The sequence below is a fragment of the Thalassophryne amazonica genome, chromosome 8 (genome assembly GCF_902500255.1).
Source record: "Thalassophryne amazonica chromosome 8, fThaAma1.1, whole genome shotgun sequence".
Taxonomy (NCBI): domain Eukaryota; kingdom Metazoa; phylum Chordata; class Actinopteri; order Batrachoidiformes; family Batrachoididae; genus Thalassophryne; species Thalassophryne amazonica.
Window position 1 is genome coordinate 98,166,477 of NC_047110.1, and position 18,496 is coordinate 98,184,972.

The 18,496-nt window shown below is 39.6% G+C and overlaps 1 protein-coding gene and 1 long non-coding RNA gene across 2 annotated transcripts in view; both read right to left on the minus strand.

Moving 5' to 3' along the window:
• Positions 1-18,496, minus strand: part of LOC117516163 (FYVE, RhoGEF and PH domain-containing protein 4-like) — a 148,521-nt gene that overhangs the window by 53,486 nt on the left and 76,539 nt on the right.
• On the minus strand, positions 16,735-17,928 carry LOC117516164. Its single transcript, XR_004562320.1, has 3 exons — positions 17,704-17,928; positions 17,289-17,360; positions 16,735-16,951 (listed from the first exon to the last, which is right to left on the minus strand). It is a non-coding gene; the product is annotated as an uncharacterized LOC117516164 (long non-coding RNA).

An 18,496-nucleotide genomic window follows, 5' to 3' on the forward strand; every position in this document is an offset into this window, starting at 1 on the left:
TGCAAAACGTTTCTCCTAGATATATGATGTCTACACCAAGCTATCACATACACTTGAATAAAAACCCTGCTCCCTGGTGGCCAAAATTATGATTTCAATGTATCCAACATCAAAATATCAAAGGTCTTAGTGAGTTCAACTTGTGTACCAAGTTTCACCTTGATTCGAAAAGTCTTTGTCAAGATATTACGTACACGTCGACCATATGGGCAGACAGACGTACACACTGAGTTGAGCAGTTCATGGACCTGCTCCAACACACTGTGTGTGCAATATGTCAGCAAAGCATGTTTAGAATGAATGACAGGAATTATTTTTCTCTTCAGCTAAACTGGTCTGACCAGCATGAATTCCACTTGCTAAATTCCCCCTTAATTGCTTTGGCTTTAACACACGGTGCAAAACATGAACAAATTAGAAGGTTATGAAATCTGAATCACTGTAGACAAACACAAAGCATCACATGTTTGCAGTGCAACAAAAGCATCAGAGCTATAATGCATCATTGAAAGCAGTCAACCTGCAGATGAGTGCACATTCCATATTACAGAGTCTGATTTGAATGGATGTAAAATATCACAAGCTGCCAGTGGTGTTTGACCTTTACCTTTAATTACAGGCAACTCAAAATTCCACTCTTCCACCTCAGTTAACAGCAGGTAGGCACTGTAGTATTGTGGGTAAACCTCAAGCATGATCCTCTTTTTAATTTCTGATTGAAACACAAAAATTTCAGATTGAAATGGTTTAAACCATGGATTGCGTCTACTGTTTGCAACACACACGGCCAAAGCGTAAAGGACCCGTCACACTTATCAAGAATGAGCAGGAATCAAGCTGAATCCACCAGAACAGAGAAAAACAAAAACATCGAGATGCAGTCGAGAGGGACAGATATTCTGACAGCCGTGTACAAATGCTGGTCGAATACTTAGAAGATGGGCAGAACCCACCTCGACTGAGTGCACAGTGCACCATACCCTGCTGGGTTTTGAATGACATCCAACCTAAGAACTGATGACATGTAACCCAGGGTCCACTAACGATCGCGTGACTGTAGTGCATGTATAAGCATGTGGTAAGATCATCACGACCATCAGATCACTGACGTGCATACTCGTTATTGCCAGTGCACCAATTATAGCCACCAGCCCATGATGCATGACAGAAAACCCACATGCAGGAGAATCTGGAGTACATGTATCAGGCCATATATTGGATATCATATGTAAAATCAAATCAAATCAAATCAATTTTATTTATATAGCGCCAAATCACAACAAACAGTTGCCCCAAGGTGCTTTATATTGTAAGGCAAAAGCCATACAATAATTACAGAAAAACCCCAACGGTCAAAAGGACCCCCTGTGAGCAAGCACTTGGCGACAGTGGGAAGGAAAAACTCCCTTTTAACAGGAAGAAACCTCCAGCAGAACCAGGCTCAGGGAGGGGCAGTCTTCTGCTGGGACTGGTTGGGGCTGAGGGGAGAGAATCAGGAAAAAGACATGCCGTGGAAGACAGCAGAGATCAATCACCAATGATTAAAAGCAGAGTGGCGCATACAGAGCAAAAAGAGAAAGAAACACTCAGTGCATCATGGGAACCCCCCAGCAGTCTAAGTCTATAGCAGCATAACTAAGGGCATAACTAAGGTAAAAATGAAAAGTGCCATTGCAGGTGTGGATATTAAAGCATTACACAACGGACAGTCACCCGCCCTCTTCCTTGCTCGCACTCTCTCTCTCTCTCCCCGACTGTCGCGCACCACCCCTCCATCCCCCTCATGACCTTCCTTTCTCCAGGACCTTAGCTCCATGAAGTGATCACACCGTGGTTCACGTGTATCCTGGCAATCACCTAATACCACACACAACAGACCCTCTGAACCTTGCGAATGGGTGTTATGTGCCTGAAGCACAGCGGGGCGTCCCACTGTCAGGGTGGATGCCGCACATTGCGCCGAATCATATGGAATATTTATGTCATAGTGGACGGCGCATTAGCCCTCGGTACTTGGCTGCTGTCTCCTTCTGACGTCACTCCCAGGATCACATGGATTTTATCACAGGCTGCAACCTGGCTGTGCACCGAGCGGTGGGACCCGCATCAGGAGCCATGCCAAAGGTGATTTTTTATTCTATTCATACTGTAACGGCTCTGAGACGCATTGACTCACAGCGACACATGGTATTTTCGGTATTGCTGCGCACTGTTCACATCTACTTCACAAAATGTATGCCTGCCACAGATGTTGCACATTACAATATTTCCTTTGCACACCCCGAACGGGATGGACTGGTGGTTCTGTCCAGGACATGCCTGGCAGGCTTTGATGTACCTGCCTACAGCAAATGTCTCTCGAGCGTGATCAGACTGTTCCAAATGCTGTTTTGACACCGTGAGAATATTTAGAATACAGTTAGTGGCCACCTTGAATGCCATTTGATATTTTTCAACCTCAAAAGTACAGAGTATGTGTTCCAAACTTGGGCTGGCCGCACAACTGTGCCCGACTGTTTGGAGTGCATTCAGAATGCTGTTGGAGGTTTTCGATTGCGCCTCAACTTTGCACGAAAGTAAGTCGAATTTTCATTTGGATGGCATTTGGGCTCATTTGACCTCTAGTGTGACGGGGGTACAAACCAAAACATAGAACTATTGTAAATAGCTTCATAACTGCACTTCAAATGTATCTGTGCTCGTGGTCACAAAATGTACATAAAGGATCAGGGACCTTGTGTTAATGTGATATTTCACATTCGAGTTCCACTGAAATTGCAACACTTATGAAAATACTCCTTTCGACACCCAAAGCAATCAAAGGGATTAATGTGATTATTAACCATCAGATGACAAAGTAAAACCTCTTCAAACATTCTAAAGTTAGTTTTCAGCAGAAACGAGGCGATATTCAGTGAGTCACTACTGACGCTCAGAAATGTGGCACTTTGGTCACTTCCCCGTCTTTTATTATAAAATAATGCTGAATTTATGTGGAAATGATAGCTGTACAAAAGCTTCAGATGTCTGTTGCTGACAGAGAGGATGACTGGAGTGCAGTTTTAAGCAGAAACAAGGTGATAACCGGTGGATTGCAGCTGACACTTAGAAATGACGATGCTGACACTCCAAAATGATGCATGCGCAGTGAAATCGGGGGGACCGATTTTTAGGGGGGACCGTTCGGTTGGCGACACCGGCACAGGTGGTGTGTGTGTGTGTGTGTGCGCGCGCTTTTGTGTGTCTGTCTGTGCCAGTCAGTGTAGCAGACAGGGTGAGAGAATTTTTCCAATATGGATGAAGATTAGTCATCTGTATTTAACTCTACTTTCTTCAGATTAATCACTGCCTCATCCCCTAATCCAGGGTCAGTGTTAGATTACGACATCTGTCTGTTCTACCCGGAAGCCATGGCGAGATGTGTAAGGGGGATGTGAAGAGAAAGTGTGTGAGTAGTCAGAGCTGAAAACACTAATGGGAGATAGAAAAAGGAGAGATAGATATTGGAACAATGCCAACAAGACGAGACAAATTTCAATGGCTGGAAATTTAAAGTGCAACAGGAAAAGTGGAAGAAACATCAAACAGAAGTTGCTCCATGTGTGCAGTTCACTGTCTTGCACGACAGCACGCTGACGGGTGCATGTGAATGTGAGGCATCACTGTAAAGCGCTTTGTGCATCTGCATCAGATGGAAAAGTGGCATAGAAATGCAGTTTACTTATCATTTAAGAATAACAGAGCGATGGGATGATGAAAACAGAGGGGGCAAAGAAGAAAAACGAGGCCTAAGAGAAGTCAAAGAAAACAAAACAATGGCAGTAAAAAGGAAGCGCATAAAAATTAAGAATTAAAAAAAGGAAACTGGTGACTGTAAGACAGCAGTTACTTATCACACAGTTGCAGACTCACATTTGGATATAAAAATAGAGATGAGCCACTTTCTTCACACCCCTGCAAAGTGTGAGCAGCAGACAGGCAATTGTGCTGCCCTTCACACCATCACTTCTCTGCACAGCAACGTCTCATTTAAAAAAAAGGGAAGATGACTAAGATCTCACAACAGTTTAAAAGAATTATTCCCCCCCACCCCCACCTCATCTGTATATACAACCACAGAGTTTATTATCTGCGCTAGTAACAGCTCACAGTGTGGACAGGCAGAATGTGGATGAGAGAGTGAGTGAGTGGGTTCCAGCCAGCTTGTGTAGACAGTAACTCAAACAAAAACAGCTATTATCTCGTAACTCACCAGATTAAACGAACATATAATGAATCAAATCAAATCAATTTTATTTATATAGCGCCAAATCACAACAAACAGTTGCCCCAAGGTGCATTATATTGCAAGGCAAAAGCCATACATTAATTACAGAAAAACCCCAACGGTCAAAACGATCCCCCATGAGCAAGCGACAGTGGGAAGGAAAAACTCCCTTTTAACAGGAAGAAACCTCCAGCAGAACCAGGCTCAGGGAGGGGCAGTCTTCTGCTGGGACTGGTTGGGGCTGAGGGGAGAGAATCAGGAAAAAGACATGCTGTGGAAGAGAGCAGAGATCAGTCACTAATGATTAAATGCAGAGTGGTGCATACAGAGCAAAAAGAGAAAGAAACACTCGGTACATCATGGGAACCCCCCAGCAGTCTAAGTCTATAGCAGCATAACTAAGGGATGATTCAGGGTCACCTGATCCAGCCCTAACTATAAGCTTTAGCAAAAAGGAAAGTTTTAAGCCTAATCTTAAAAGTAGAGAGGGTGTCTTTCTCCCTGATCTGAATTGGGAGCTGGTTCCAGAGGAGAGGAGCCTGAAAGCTGAAGGCTCTGCCTCCCATTCTACTCTTAAAAACCCTAGGAACTACAAGTAAGCCTGCAGTCTGAGAGCGAAGCGCTCTATTGGGGTGATATGGTACTAAGAGGTCCCTAAGATAAGATGGGACCTGATTATTCAAAATTTTATAAGTAAGAAGAAGAAATTTAAATTCTATTCTAGAATTAACAGGAAGCCAATGAAGAGAGGCCAATATGGGTGAAATATGCTCTCTCCTTCTAGTCCCCGTCAGTACTCTAGCTGCAGCATTTTGAATTAACTGAAGGCTTTTCAAGGAACTTTTAGGACAACCTGATAATAATGAATTACAATAGTCCAGCCTAGAGGAAATAAATGCATGAATTAGTTTTTCAGCATCACTCTGAGACAAGACCTTTCTAATTTTAGAGATATTGCGCAAATGTAAAAAAGCAGTCCTACATATTTGCTTTATATGCACATTGAATGACATATCCTGATCAAAAATGACTCCAAGATTTCTCACAGTATTACTAGAGGTCAGGGTAATGCCATCCAGAGTAAGGATCTGGTTAGACACCATGTTTCTAAGATTTGTGGGGCCAAGTACGTAATGAAAGCAGCTGTGGTTAGGACATGCTGTTTGCTTGTTGGTACTACTCTGCTAACAAACTTGCAACTACAGAGAGAACCGTGGTCGGCCACTATGTGGGCGGATTCTGATGTAATATACAACATAATGGGAAACAAGAACTGGAATTAAACACGGGATAGAATGTGTGGCAGGGGATAGTAGCAAAACTTTTCACTGGTTCTATAAATTAGTAATGCCACCTCGAAAAACTGCTTTTGAATATTTTAAGACCTGTTTCAAACATTGCTCTGGAGTCCATATCAAATGGAAGACATCATGAGCGGGAGTAAACAGAGACTGACAAGAGTCGCCAAGTGATTCAAAACAAATGCTTTGAAAGTTTCCTGTTGATTAGGTGTTGAAACAGTAAAACGCAAGTGAATGAACTACAATCGCACAAGTTCCTACCCATTCAATTAAACGCTTATAAAATCAATTATTGCCATTTGCAAAATCGATTCAGGAATGTTCACGTCTGCATCGCAATACATCAAAGAATCAATTCCCCCACCCCTACTAAAATTTGAGAACATTTACAGTGTATGCCCTAATAACCTCTTCCTTCCTCATTTACCTGGCTGAGTTATACCTTGTGATATTAATTCCAAAAGCAAATGCACACAACCTGTCTGTTGGGAGTGACTGGCAAGTTACAAACCTTTGAGTTTATATTATTTCTACCATCCACACAAATAATGAAGTTTGAAAAAAAAATACACGTGTCACCATCAGGAGAAGTACATGCAAATAGTAAACTATGAAAAAACAACTTCCTCACATTTGTATATAAAGATGGTCTCTGGGTTCTGTGCATGCAAACAATTCTGTATCTGCAATTTCCTTGCAATGATCAGTTTGTACAGATATATAAAAGCACATAGATGAAAGATTGTGCAATCCCCCACAAATCCCAAGGACATGTACCTCACCTGGAACAATACCAGCAAGACAGGCTCATTGGATAAACTGTCTGAGTACACATTTCTGCCGATAAATTCCAGTCTTGAATTATTTTTTAAAGCTTAAATGTACACAATAGGTTTGGACAAGTGATAAGTGCACCTATTTCAAAATGGAAGGTTCCTAGTTCAAGACCACCCTTCTGCAATCACTATGTAATGTGTAGTTGCTTTAAGAAGGGCACCTTGTGCCAAATCAACGTGTAGATCCACATCAGATCTGCTGTGGTGGCCCTGAGTGAAAAAGGGCAAAGCTGAAAGAATTTTTTTATAATAATAATAAAAAAAACCAAAAAAAAAAAACAACCAGAACACTTTGAACATAGTAAGTCCCTTCGGCTGCTCCCTTGTTTGCACTCGGGGTCGCCACAGCAAATCCAAGGTGGATCTGCATGTTGAATTGGCACAGGCTTTATGCCGGAGGCCCTTCCTGATGCAACTCCACATTACATGGAGAAATGTGGTAGGGGTGGGATTTGAACCCGGAACCTTCTGCACTGAAACCAAGCGCATTAACTATTTGGTCACCACCCCTACAACCAGAACACTTTGAACATGCTGTCAATTAAATGCCAGCATGTCTTATTTAGCCCGTGAAGCCCACTGTTGCCGATGTTAATCCTTGGATACATTAGGATTAAGTGGATGAGAGTCTACAACTTCCCTTGGAAATGACACCATTCCAGCGCAAGTTACTTCTCCAGCCAAGACTGGTACCAACTTACAGCTGGATGCACTGGGACAATGCGTCCTGGACTCAAAGCATGAACATTTAATCAAACACAGAACTCCTTATCCCACTGAGCTACCTACTCTATAATGGTATTAGTGGGAGGGAAGGAGAAGAAAAAATGAATAATAGCAACAAAGGATCTCTCTTTCAGGATGGACAGATGTGTTCAAAAACAGACAGACAGACAGACAAAAAAAAAAAAAAAAAAAATCAACAATGCACATTTCTCCATTTAACTCACAAATATTGGTATAATGTTTTGTTTTGTTTTGTTTTTTGGATTTGCTGACTCGAGATACTGATGCCTTCTTTCTGTATTTGTTCTGTGGTTGTGAGCACAATGAACCAACACCAGACTAACATCACCAACAGGTGGACATATTAAGGCCTATACAGCTATCAAGGGAGGACAGGTCTCCAAATGGTGTCCAGATGGACAAGCTTGAAACAACCTTATGGCCTAGTTCAAAAATAATGAAGCCTAACTGCTGATTTGCACTGCATTTGTCATGAACAAGCCATTATTTTATTTAGCACCATCCAGATTTATCTGTGAGTTGCCTATAGTCTCTTTGACAGGTACTGAAAATTTCATGGAAAAATTCTGCACGGTTCCAGAGATATGCACGAAATCTACCCCAAAAGTAGCATTTTTTCATCAATTTTGTGTGACATTGATATTTAGCATTATCATTTAAAGTTGAATGTTCAAGAAATAACCTTCTATTTTGTCAGTTTGTTTGTTTGTGTGGACGCAGGAGGCGTCTTGAACTCAAATCACAATGATCACTTCCTGTCAGACAGGGCGCTCCGTTTGGTGAGCATGCTAAATGAACTGTGACTGTCCGGTGCACATTGTATGCTCGTCAGTGTGCACTGCCAACTGATGCCCACCTTTACATCACTTGAGTGGACGCTGAGCCCGGTAAAGTCTGGTTTTCAGAATAATTTCACGGACTGGTTGCTTGCTACACTGAGCTGATTTAGCAGCCTAGCTGCTAGCCAGCTACTATCGAGCTCCTACCGAGCAAAAAAAGTGACTTTGGTGCTTTATTCTTTGTGTTACTTTGTCGTGGCTACACGTCAAAATGCCACCAAAAAAAGGCCCATCACCGGAGGAGTTTAAGGACATAAAAGCTTCTCTCGAATTTTTGACCAGGGAAAATACTGCTGTCAGAGAACAACAAACCAAGCTTCTGTCTCTGTTGGAACAGGTGAACTTGTTACATATTCAGAGCGCTGAGAAGGATCGGCGCATTGAGAATTTGGAGCGGAGTGTGGACGAGTTAGAGCAATATACTCGCATGAATGACCTGATCATCACTGGGAAGCTATCAGCGGGCTGCCCAGCGAGGACGAGTCGCGGTCAGTGGAGCAACAGGTGGCATCGTTCCGCCAGGAGACGGGGATAGAGATGGACCTGGCGCACATTGAAGCCTGTCACCCGCTGCCCTCCAGGAATAACGAGAGACCGGTAGCTGTCATTCTGAGGTTTGCCAATCGGAAAAACAAAGTCGCACTGTTAAAACAAGGTCGGAAACTGAAAGGAACTAATGTCTTCATCAATGAACATTTAACAAAAAGGAATGCTGATATTGCTAGAAAGGCTAGACAACTCAAAAAACTTAAAAAGATACAACACATGTGGGTTTCCAACTGTAAGATCTTCATAAAACTGAACAGGAGCCCTGAGGAAGCCAGAGTGTTGGTGGTGAGGAAGATGGAGGATTTAGACAAATACATCTGACAATGGTGCTGATAAGGTAATATTGTCCTGAGACGTTATGAATAATATGACAACTTTAAATATGCCTTCATCACCAAACAGCAAGGATTTGAGTATATTATAGACTATTGTCCAACACATACAAATGGAACTGGAAATGTTTAATTACATGGAGTGCAGCATACTTGATCAACCTGAGATAGACCCTGATAATAATTGTCTTTCTACCTTGGTTGGTGACTGTAACTATTTTACACAAGATCAATTTAACAATAATATAAATTCTGAGGGGAAAATGTCCATAATACACTTTACTAGTAGAAGTATGTACGGCAATTTCAGCTCTATCAAAGAGTTTTTGCTTAAATTTAATTTTCCTTTTAGTGTTATTGCAATTACATAAACCTGGATTAACAACGATAGAGATATGCCATTTTGTCTTGATGATTATGAGCTAAAATGTATGAATAGAGTAAGCAAATCAGGAGGTTGGGTAGCACTTTTTATCCACAAATCTGTACATTTTACAACTTTATCAAATTTTTCTTTCACAATAGAGGGGATTATGGAATGTATTACCATTGATATCTGTAATGGGAAAAGGAAAAATATGACTGTAAGTTGTGTGTATCGATCATCTGGTTCAAATATTGAAACTTTCGCTGCAATTATGGAAGAAAGGTTTTCTTCTTTTAGCCAAAAACTGTTATTCATTTGCAGTGACTTCAATATTGACTTGCTCAATCCTACCAAACTGAAAGCAACAGATGATTTTTCTGATACAACGTACAGTTTGTCTCTTTTCCCTACAATAACCAAACCAAGCAGGATAACCTCACACAGTGCTACATTAATAGATAATATTTTACCAATAATATGGGTGTTCCAGCAACAAGTGGTTTAATATGTGACATCACAGATCACTTGCCCGTGTTTACTCTGTGTGACTGTGAATTAAAGAAAAGCTATGAGGAAAGGAAGATTACTTACAAATGAATAAGAACTGATGAAACCATTAATGCTTTTATCAACAGTTTGAAAGAACAGGATTGGAGCTCAGTCATTTCTGAAACAGATGTTGATACAGCATATGGCAATTTCCTGCATATGTTTGTCTCCCTGTTGTCTAATTAAAGAAGAAAAAAATCTACAAATAGTCCTTGGCTTACAAAAGGCATACTGAATGCATGTATAAAAAAAAAGCAAAATCTGTACAAAATGTTTATTAAGCTTAGAACTAAAGATGCGGAACAAAGATATAAAATTTACAAAAATAAATTAACAGAATTAGAACTGCTAAACAGCTGTATTTTAAACAAAAACTATTTGATAATAAATCAAACACAAAGAAAACATGGGACATATTGAATGATATTAAACAGGGATCAACAAAATCAGAATATCCCAATCATTTTAATGACATCAGTGGTGACAATCACTGCATGATCAATACAGTTAACAAATTTAACCAGTTCCTTGTGAATATTGGAACAATTAATGCAACAATGATTAAGAATACTCACTCAATGTTTCTCTCCTCAACCAATGAACAAGAAATCAAAAGGATAGTTCTCAATTGTATAAGTAAATATTCCACTGATTGTCATGGCATTGACATGTCACTTGTTAAGCGTGTTGCTGATTATATTGTAACTCCTTTCACCCATGTTTGCAACTTATCATTCCAGTCCGGTTGTTTCCCAAGTAAAATGAAAATAGCAAAAGTATTACCACTATTTAAAAGTGGGAATAAACACAGTTTCACCAATTACAGACCAATCTCACTGCTGCCTCAGTTCTCAAAAATAATGGAAAAGTTACTCTCCGCTAGACTTGAAAGCTTCATCAGCAAACATCAATTAATAAATGAAAGCCAGTATGGCTTTAGGCCAAATAGAACCACCTCTATGGCAATAGTTGACGCAGTAGAAGGCATAACAAATGCCCTCGATCAAAATAAGCTTGCTGTTGGTATCTTTATTGATTTAAAAAAAAGCGTTTGACACAGTCAATCACTCTATTTTAGTAAGCAAATTAGAGAATTACGGGATCAGAGGATTAGCTGGGAACTGGCTCAGAAATTACCTGACTGGAAGAGTACAGTTTGTGAAGATGGGTGAATATTCATCTGAACTTCTTAGCATTACCTGTGGTGTCCCCCAGGGGTCAGTACTAGGTCCAATTCTGTTCAATCTGTACATAAATGACATATTTAATGTATCTCAGTCATTAAAATTAATTCTCTTTGCTAATGACAATAATATTGTTATAGTAGCTCAGATTACAATGAGCTTATGGATACAGTGAATGTGGAAATGAATAAACTAAAAAAATGGATGGATACAAACAAATTAAGTTTAAATCTAAACAAAAGTAATGACTTTTGGTAATCACAAAAGCAATCCATACTTTCAAGTTATTATTAATGGTGTACAAATTGAAAACGTATTTGAGAATAAATTCTTAGGTATAATTATGGATAGTAAATTATCATGGAAAGTTCACATCAGGCATATAAAAAACAAAATTGCCAAGAGCCTCTCAATTATAAATAAAGTTAAATATCTTGATCATAACACACTGCGTATGTTATACTGTTCCTTGGTGCTCCCCTACTTTACATACTGTGATGAAGTATGGGGCAACAATTTCAAATGCTCATTACATCCATTATTTTACTGCAAAAAAGGGCAGTGCGAATAATTTACAAAGTTGGCTACTTAGAACATACTCATGATCTCTTTATTCAGTCCAAGTTATTAAAATTGTATGACCTTGTAAAATATAATACACTCATCTTGCTCTTTAAAGCTTTTAATAATCAACTACCGAACAACTTGCAAAAATGTTTTGCTCTTAAAGAGAACATTCATAATTTGAGAGGCTATGGAGATTTTGTTCTGCCTAATGTTAGAACTATTCGAAAAAGTTTTTGTGTGACAGTTTGTGGGATGAAATTGTGGAATGCTCTGGATTTACAGCAAAAGCTCTGCCGAAACATTCACAAATTCAAGTTCTTATATAAAGATGCGGTTTGGTCTGTATACAGAGAGAATAGAATTTAATGCATTGTTCTTTATTAGTGTTGTGCTGTACCTTACGATTCCTTACCATTGTTGCTATGTGATATATTCTACATGTGAATTTCTTACCATTGTTGGTATGTGCTTTACTCTACCTGTGCATTTCTTACCATTGTTGGTGTGTGCTATATCTTGTTGTTACCACTTTGGCATTTTTGTCCTTGCCATTGCTGGTATCTACCTCTTTGTTGCTAACAATAACCTTGAATATGTATAAATTGCTGTTTTATGTTTTTTTTTTTTCAGTTGAACTGACAAGGGAGTCGTGATTATTTATTTTGTGTTAAAATGAATGATGGGGGTGGGATTTAATAGGTTTTCTACTTCCCACTCCTTTTCAAGCTAAATGATAAATTTATTGCATATGTACTGGATATATGTATTATTTTCCTTTGGTATAAACCTGCTTGAAATGAATAAACAAACAAACAGTAATACATTTTTGGAAAGGTAGAAATGTCATTTCCTAGAAAAAACATCATGTTTCTAAAGCAAGGCAAAACTGTCGCAAGCGTAACGCTGAGAATAAGTCCTTGATTTATTTGTGCCAAAACCTTAGCTATATCTCCTACTCTGCTTCAACAGAATAATTATATTACTTGCTTAATAATACCAGGAACTAATGGACAGAATTTCTTTGTTTCAGGCAAAGTTTTCACAAAAGAAGATACCTCCAACTGTTGTCGCAAGCATTACGCTCTGGCACCTTATAGCATACAGTGGTCCCTCGCTGTATCACGGTTCACCTTTCGCGGCTTCGCAGTTTCACGGATTGTTTTTTTTTTTTTGCATGCTTCTTTTTTTTTTAACAGCGCATTGCGTTCTGCATCCTCATCAGGCAGGCCGGTTGACATCATCGCGATTGCTCTCACTGCCTCCGATGCGCTTACCGAGTCTGCAGGCTTGGTAAGCGCTGCAGCGGGCCACTCACACTGCCCCACTATCTGCTGTGCGGAGTTGCCACCAAAATCTGGCAACAGGTCCAGAGACTACGCTCACTGTTTTGATGCAGAGCGCTCCAGCAGCCTGCAAGGATAGAATTCTTGCGGAAAAATCCGCAGCGCTGCATGGTCTCGGTAACCGCAGCCGGGTGATTCTTTAACTACGGGCACTATTGGCCTTGTAAATGTAATTTCCACCACACCATTGCCTTACAATATAAAGTGCCTTGGGGCAACTGTTTGTTGTGATTTGGCGCTATATACATGTGCTCTGATGTTACTGTTTATCTCCGTAGAAACTACCCACACAACCTTTCATACAAACTTTTTAAAGGGACATTATTGTTGTGGTGGAAATTACGGCAATAGTGTGGGACAACTACATTTCGTTTAAAAAAAATCACAACAGTTGTATGTTTTGATTATTTTACTGATATTTTATTCAGAGAGATTTTAAAACATTAGAAAAAACGTTTGTTTACTATTCATTTTTATCATTGAAGATCATAAGTCTGGGTGTGGGACAAGTACAAAACGGCAATATTTGCATATAATGATGCTGAAAAAAGGTGAAAAAGTCATCATAGACTACTAGGACAAATTTCTTAAAACCCTTTCATTGTAAAGATAACTATAAAAGTGTGAAATTTCCCCTTTTTTCTTTTTTCATAAAATATGATCAAGGGACATAAAAGTGCCCGTAGTCTAAGAATCACCCAGCCGCAGAGCTCCGTGGCCACTGAGAGAAGTTTGTATCTTTTTAATGACTTGGATTCTTTGTAGGTCCCGCATCCGTCCCGCAACGGTAACACCGGAGGCAGTGAGTGAAAAAACAGCGCGCGCATTGTGTTCTGCGTGTGTCTGTTTATAAGAATCTTCTTGTCCAGAAGAAAAAAGAGCGCCAACAACTACCCATAACTATGTTCTTCACTCGGAAAAAGACACCTGCACCGAGGTTTGACTCAGTGGAAAAGACGCGACAGCGGAACCGGCGCCAGGACACAGAGGCGCGGTCAGATGAACTGTGAAATACTGGTGAGTCAATATGAATAATTTCTTGTGTCCAACCTCATAGGTTGATCATTAAAATTAAATTTGTGAGTTCTAAAAGCCATAATTATTTATAGGAAAACGTTCTATTTTTATTTCTCCAACAAATGTTTGGGCCTGAAAACAGGTTTTGATCTTTGGTTTCATTCTATAATACTAGACTTATTTTTCTACTAAGGTTTGAACTTTGAGAGTGTTTGCATAGGAGAGAAAAGTTAAAAGAGAAATGTTAATGCCTGTTTGAGAAAAGTGTATAAAGTGTGTAGTGGGGGTTTTACAGCCTTAAAACGCGGATTTCGCCTATCGCGGGCTATTTTTAGAATGTAACTCCCGCGATAAACAAGGGACCACTGTATATGCACTGATAATTTCTAGCAATGACTGAACCGAGACCAATAGAAATATTGAAACTCTGATATATAACCCTACCTAAAATAACATTTCACAAAAAAAAAAAACACTTTTAAATTTTGATTATGTCACACTTTGGCTTCATTATTTTTGACCTAGGCCTTATGTGAAAATTTAGGCACTACAAAAACACAACAGCAGCTTTCTTCTGTAGCAGAGGTTCAACAGACTAGTGCAGACCCTGACTATGACAAATCTCAACAAAGCTCGACGTCGACTAGTCACTGATCCCGTCACTACAGCTTTTCTATTACAAAGCTCCAGCACTACTCGGCTCTACTCTACTCAGCTCTACTCGGTTTGGTTCCAAGCGCGCGTCCTTTTCTACTACAAATGTACCTCTTCAACGTGGGCGGGGTCAGCAGAGCAAACTGCAGTGACGTCGTTTTACACGCGACATAAACATAAACAATGGCGGATTCCGTGTTTACTGCTCTGTAAGTTTTTAAGAGAAAGTTGTTGGCGGCGAGACAAAACACGCTTGAGAAGTACAGAAGACTTTGGGAAGTCATACAACAATATGAAGATGAAGACGAGAAGATACAAGCTGCTAGAGATGAAGAGGCAAAGCATGACGGTAAGCTAATTGTTAGCTTCCTAAGTAGCTCGTAAATAAGTAATAACTGCAGGCTGTCGCTATTAACTATTAAAATTGTGGCTGTCAAAATAAAGCGTTAGTTCAGATTAATTACAGCACCTATCAGGCCTTCAGTCACACTTTCTCCGTTTTGTTTTGACGTCAGTGACTTGGTCTGTAAATAAAGACGTTTCTGAGCAATAAACGTGTTAATGTCAGTACTTTTTTTTTTACCAAAGTAACTTGCTTTGATAACTTACTTAAATCTCAAATGTGGGAGTTTGTGTGTTTACTGACGTTCACGCACAAAATGTTAATTCGGTTTTAATGACCGTTAATTAACGTCGTCACTGGACTCGAACAGACTTATAACATTCAAAACGTGTTTTTCATCCAGATTTTAATGTTCAATGGACAAATTTAAAATATGAAATCTATTAAGATAATTATTAAAGGAGTCATATTGTGCAGTAAGAATCAGCCTCCAAACTCCCACAATTCTGTTTTTATAGACATTCTTTATAATGTAGCCTTTTGTCATTGTACACATAAATACAATGAAATTTGTCTGCATTTAACCCATCCAAATTACACAGTTCTCCCAATTTAAGATCAATTTACAGCTTGTTTAATACCTCGATATGTAACAGAAATAACCCTGATCCCTTTTTACCTGATTATTAAGTGCCCCAAACACAATCTGAGTTTTTTTTTAATATACCTGCAATTAAATGATTCATTTAGATTAACTAATCACAAACCCTGTAATCAATTACATTATTTAATAATGTGACAGCACTAATTAAAATATGTATGCTGTGTGTGTTTCAGATGGTTTTCTCAGTCACCGCTGCAGAGGTTCATGCCACGGAATGGGACACCTTTGTCATCATCATGTTATACATGTTATGTTTCACTATGAATTTTGAATACATTTTTGTACTTTTTGCTAAAATGTCTCTACTTTTGTGTAAGTTTGATTTGTAAAAGTTACCAAGGTTTACTGATTTAAAGGCTAACAGTTTGAAAAGCTGTTTAAGCATAATCCAGTAGTAAAATAAGTTTTACATTTAATGGGGTCATAAATGTAAATTGAAGTAAACAGACAGTTAAACTGGTTCAAAATTCCTTAATATAATGGTGCCTTCACTGAAGTGACTAAACCTTTTTATGTTAAGTACTATTTGGTAAAATCTCAGTTTAGACATGCTTATTCCAGCATCTGTGTAAAGATTCAGTCAGGTGTAATGTGCAGTGTCTTCTGGAGCGGCAAAAACCCAAATTAAAAATTCTCAGAAATGAACCTTCATTGCACCAAAACATGAATGAATGAATGAAAACTGTTTATTTCGAACATTTGATACAACAACAATTACAAGATAGATCAGTGAAGACAACAACAAAAGTTCCTACTGCGTACCCAACATGTCCGAAAAGGGGTAGGGTGAAGCATCAGCTTATTTTTCCCTACCCCTTCTTCCCCACAACCAGTAATACCCTTTGCCACATATACACAGAGTCCTACACACCTAAACCAATTTTATATATATATATATATATATATATATATATATATATATATACACACAAACAAATATACACCTACACATACCTACTTACATACAAAATACTATATATTTACAAGCCGAAGCAAAAAACAAATGACATCAATGACAAAATGTTTTTACTGTTGACTCAGCCTGAAATGACAAATTATGATAGTCACATGTGTCAAATTGTTTACTGCAACAAAAAAAGAGCAAATACAAAAAAGAAAAAAAAAAAACAGCGCAACACAAACTATACAAAAGTTTCATGTCTCTGTAGTCTGGGTTGGGGTGCAGGTCACATGCCCTGGTCACGCATCGCGTGCACAGCGTCACCCAGCACGCCAAGATATGCCTGATTAAATGCAGCTTCCACCACCGTTGCTTCCTCAAGGATCAGTCAGATGTGTTGATCACACTGGGCCCAGTTCAGCTTCAGCCTCAACATCACTCATGAAGGACAGACAGATTCTCCTGCTAGAACAGGTTCCTTTTTCTCTTGCCTGGACAATAATGAAGGTAGAAATGGGAAAGCAAGTTTAAAAAAAAAAAAAAAAAAAAAAACCTTCAGTCGCTGTATGATCATTCCCCAGAGTTTCAGTTATCTTGGTCACTGCATAAAAATGTTCTTTCAAAATGATCCTCCAACAAATCAGACCATTTGGAGTATCATTTTGAAAGAACATAACTTTTATGCAAAGCGACCAAGATAACTGAAACTTTGTGGGATTTATTACAATACTTATGGGTTCTGGGTTTTTGTTTTTTGTGGGGGTGGGGGGTCACCCTGTATATATGGTATTTGGGAAAGTTACATGATGTGAGACACGTTATTCTTACCAGTGATGACACGTTGCTGTGTGGTGCTGGACGTTGATACAGATGTTGAAGGTGGTGTTCGAACCCTTCTCGCTTATGGAAATGGATTTTTCAACAAAACACAAAATGGCGACATGTCAAAAAAAAAAAAAAAACATCACCGTAATGGCACTAAATGAGTCAAATGTACACGTTTGTTATGCTGACTTTAGATGTTTTTATGTCAGAAGTTAATACTTTAAAGCGGAGCACGGAGTTAGCTAGCTCGCTAGTTAGCAATCAGCTAGCTCACTGTGTCCGTGTACATGAGACAACGATGTTACTTTAACACAAGTTTAGACTCAAAATCTTCGTTTGTTAAAGTGGGCTTCCCACCAATGGGATAAGTAACGTTAAACGGTGCTTTCAAGCAGACTACAGACACAAAAACACTTACCAGCCGTCGCTTCTAACAAAGCCGAGTCGCGGTCATCCTGCTTCCGGGTGTTCGCCGTTCGGTGTCCGTAAACAGCGTTCCTGTGGGCGAACTTTCCAGCGCTTACGGTCCGATCTACTCCGGTTGTTGTGGTCCTGTAATCACTTTTAAGCTTTTTCAGCTGCTCTCTGCGTTGCTGTAATGTCCGGTGAGCCGGGCGCGGCCAAAGACTGGGAGATTTTCTCATTTCGGATCGCTTCATCCACCTCTCTGTATTCTCTCCTCCGCCACCAAACACAAACGTCCGTAAATCATCCACAGACCACGGTGTGGTTTTGTGTGAGTTAAAAAAAAAAACGCTGTGAAAGGAAAGAAAAGGACGGTCGCTGTAACGCCGCTGTGACTATTTAAAAATGGCGGGTTTTGATTTTCGTCTCGGACGGCGCACTCATGACTCGTCCAGTGACGACATTCTCTGACCAATCAGTGGCCGGCAGCCTGTTGACGTCACATTTTAGTATCGGCTCGGCTCGCTTGGAACCGCTTCTGAGCAGGTACTAAAAAAGCACCCGGTACCAGATACGAACCCTAGTGGAAAAGCAAAAAACCGAGTAGAGTCGAGCCGAGTAGTTCAGAGTAGTGCTACTTTTGTGAAGTAGAAAAGCGCCTCAAGTTGCCTGCTACACAGTATTATGAGCAGTGCTTGGCCAGGTTGGAAAAATACAACACTCCAAGCTATAGCCAGCCATTACAGCCTGACGAGGGAATATTTTGTGCTCAACTCATTTTATTCACACTGATGCACTTATTGTGA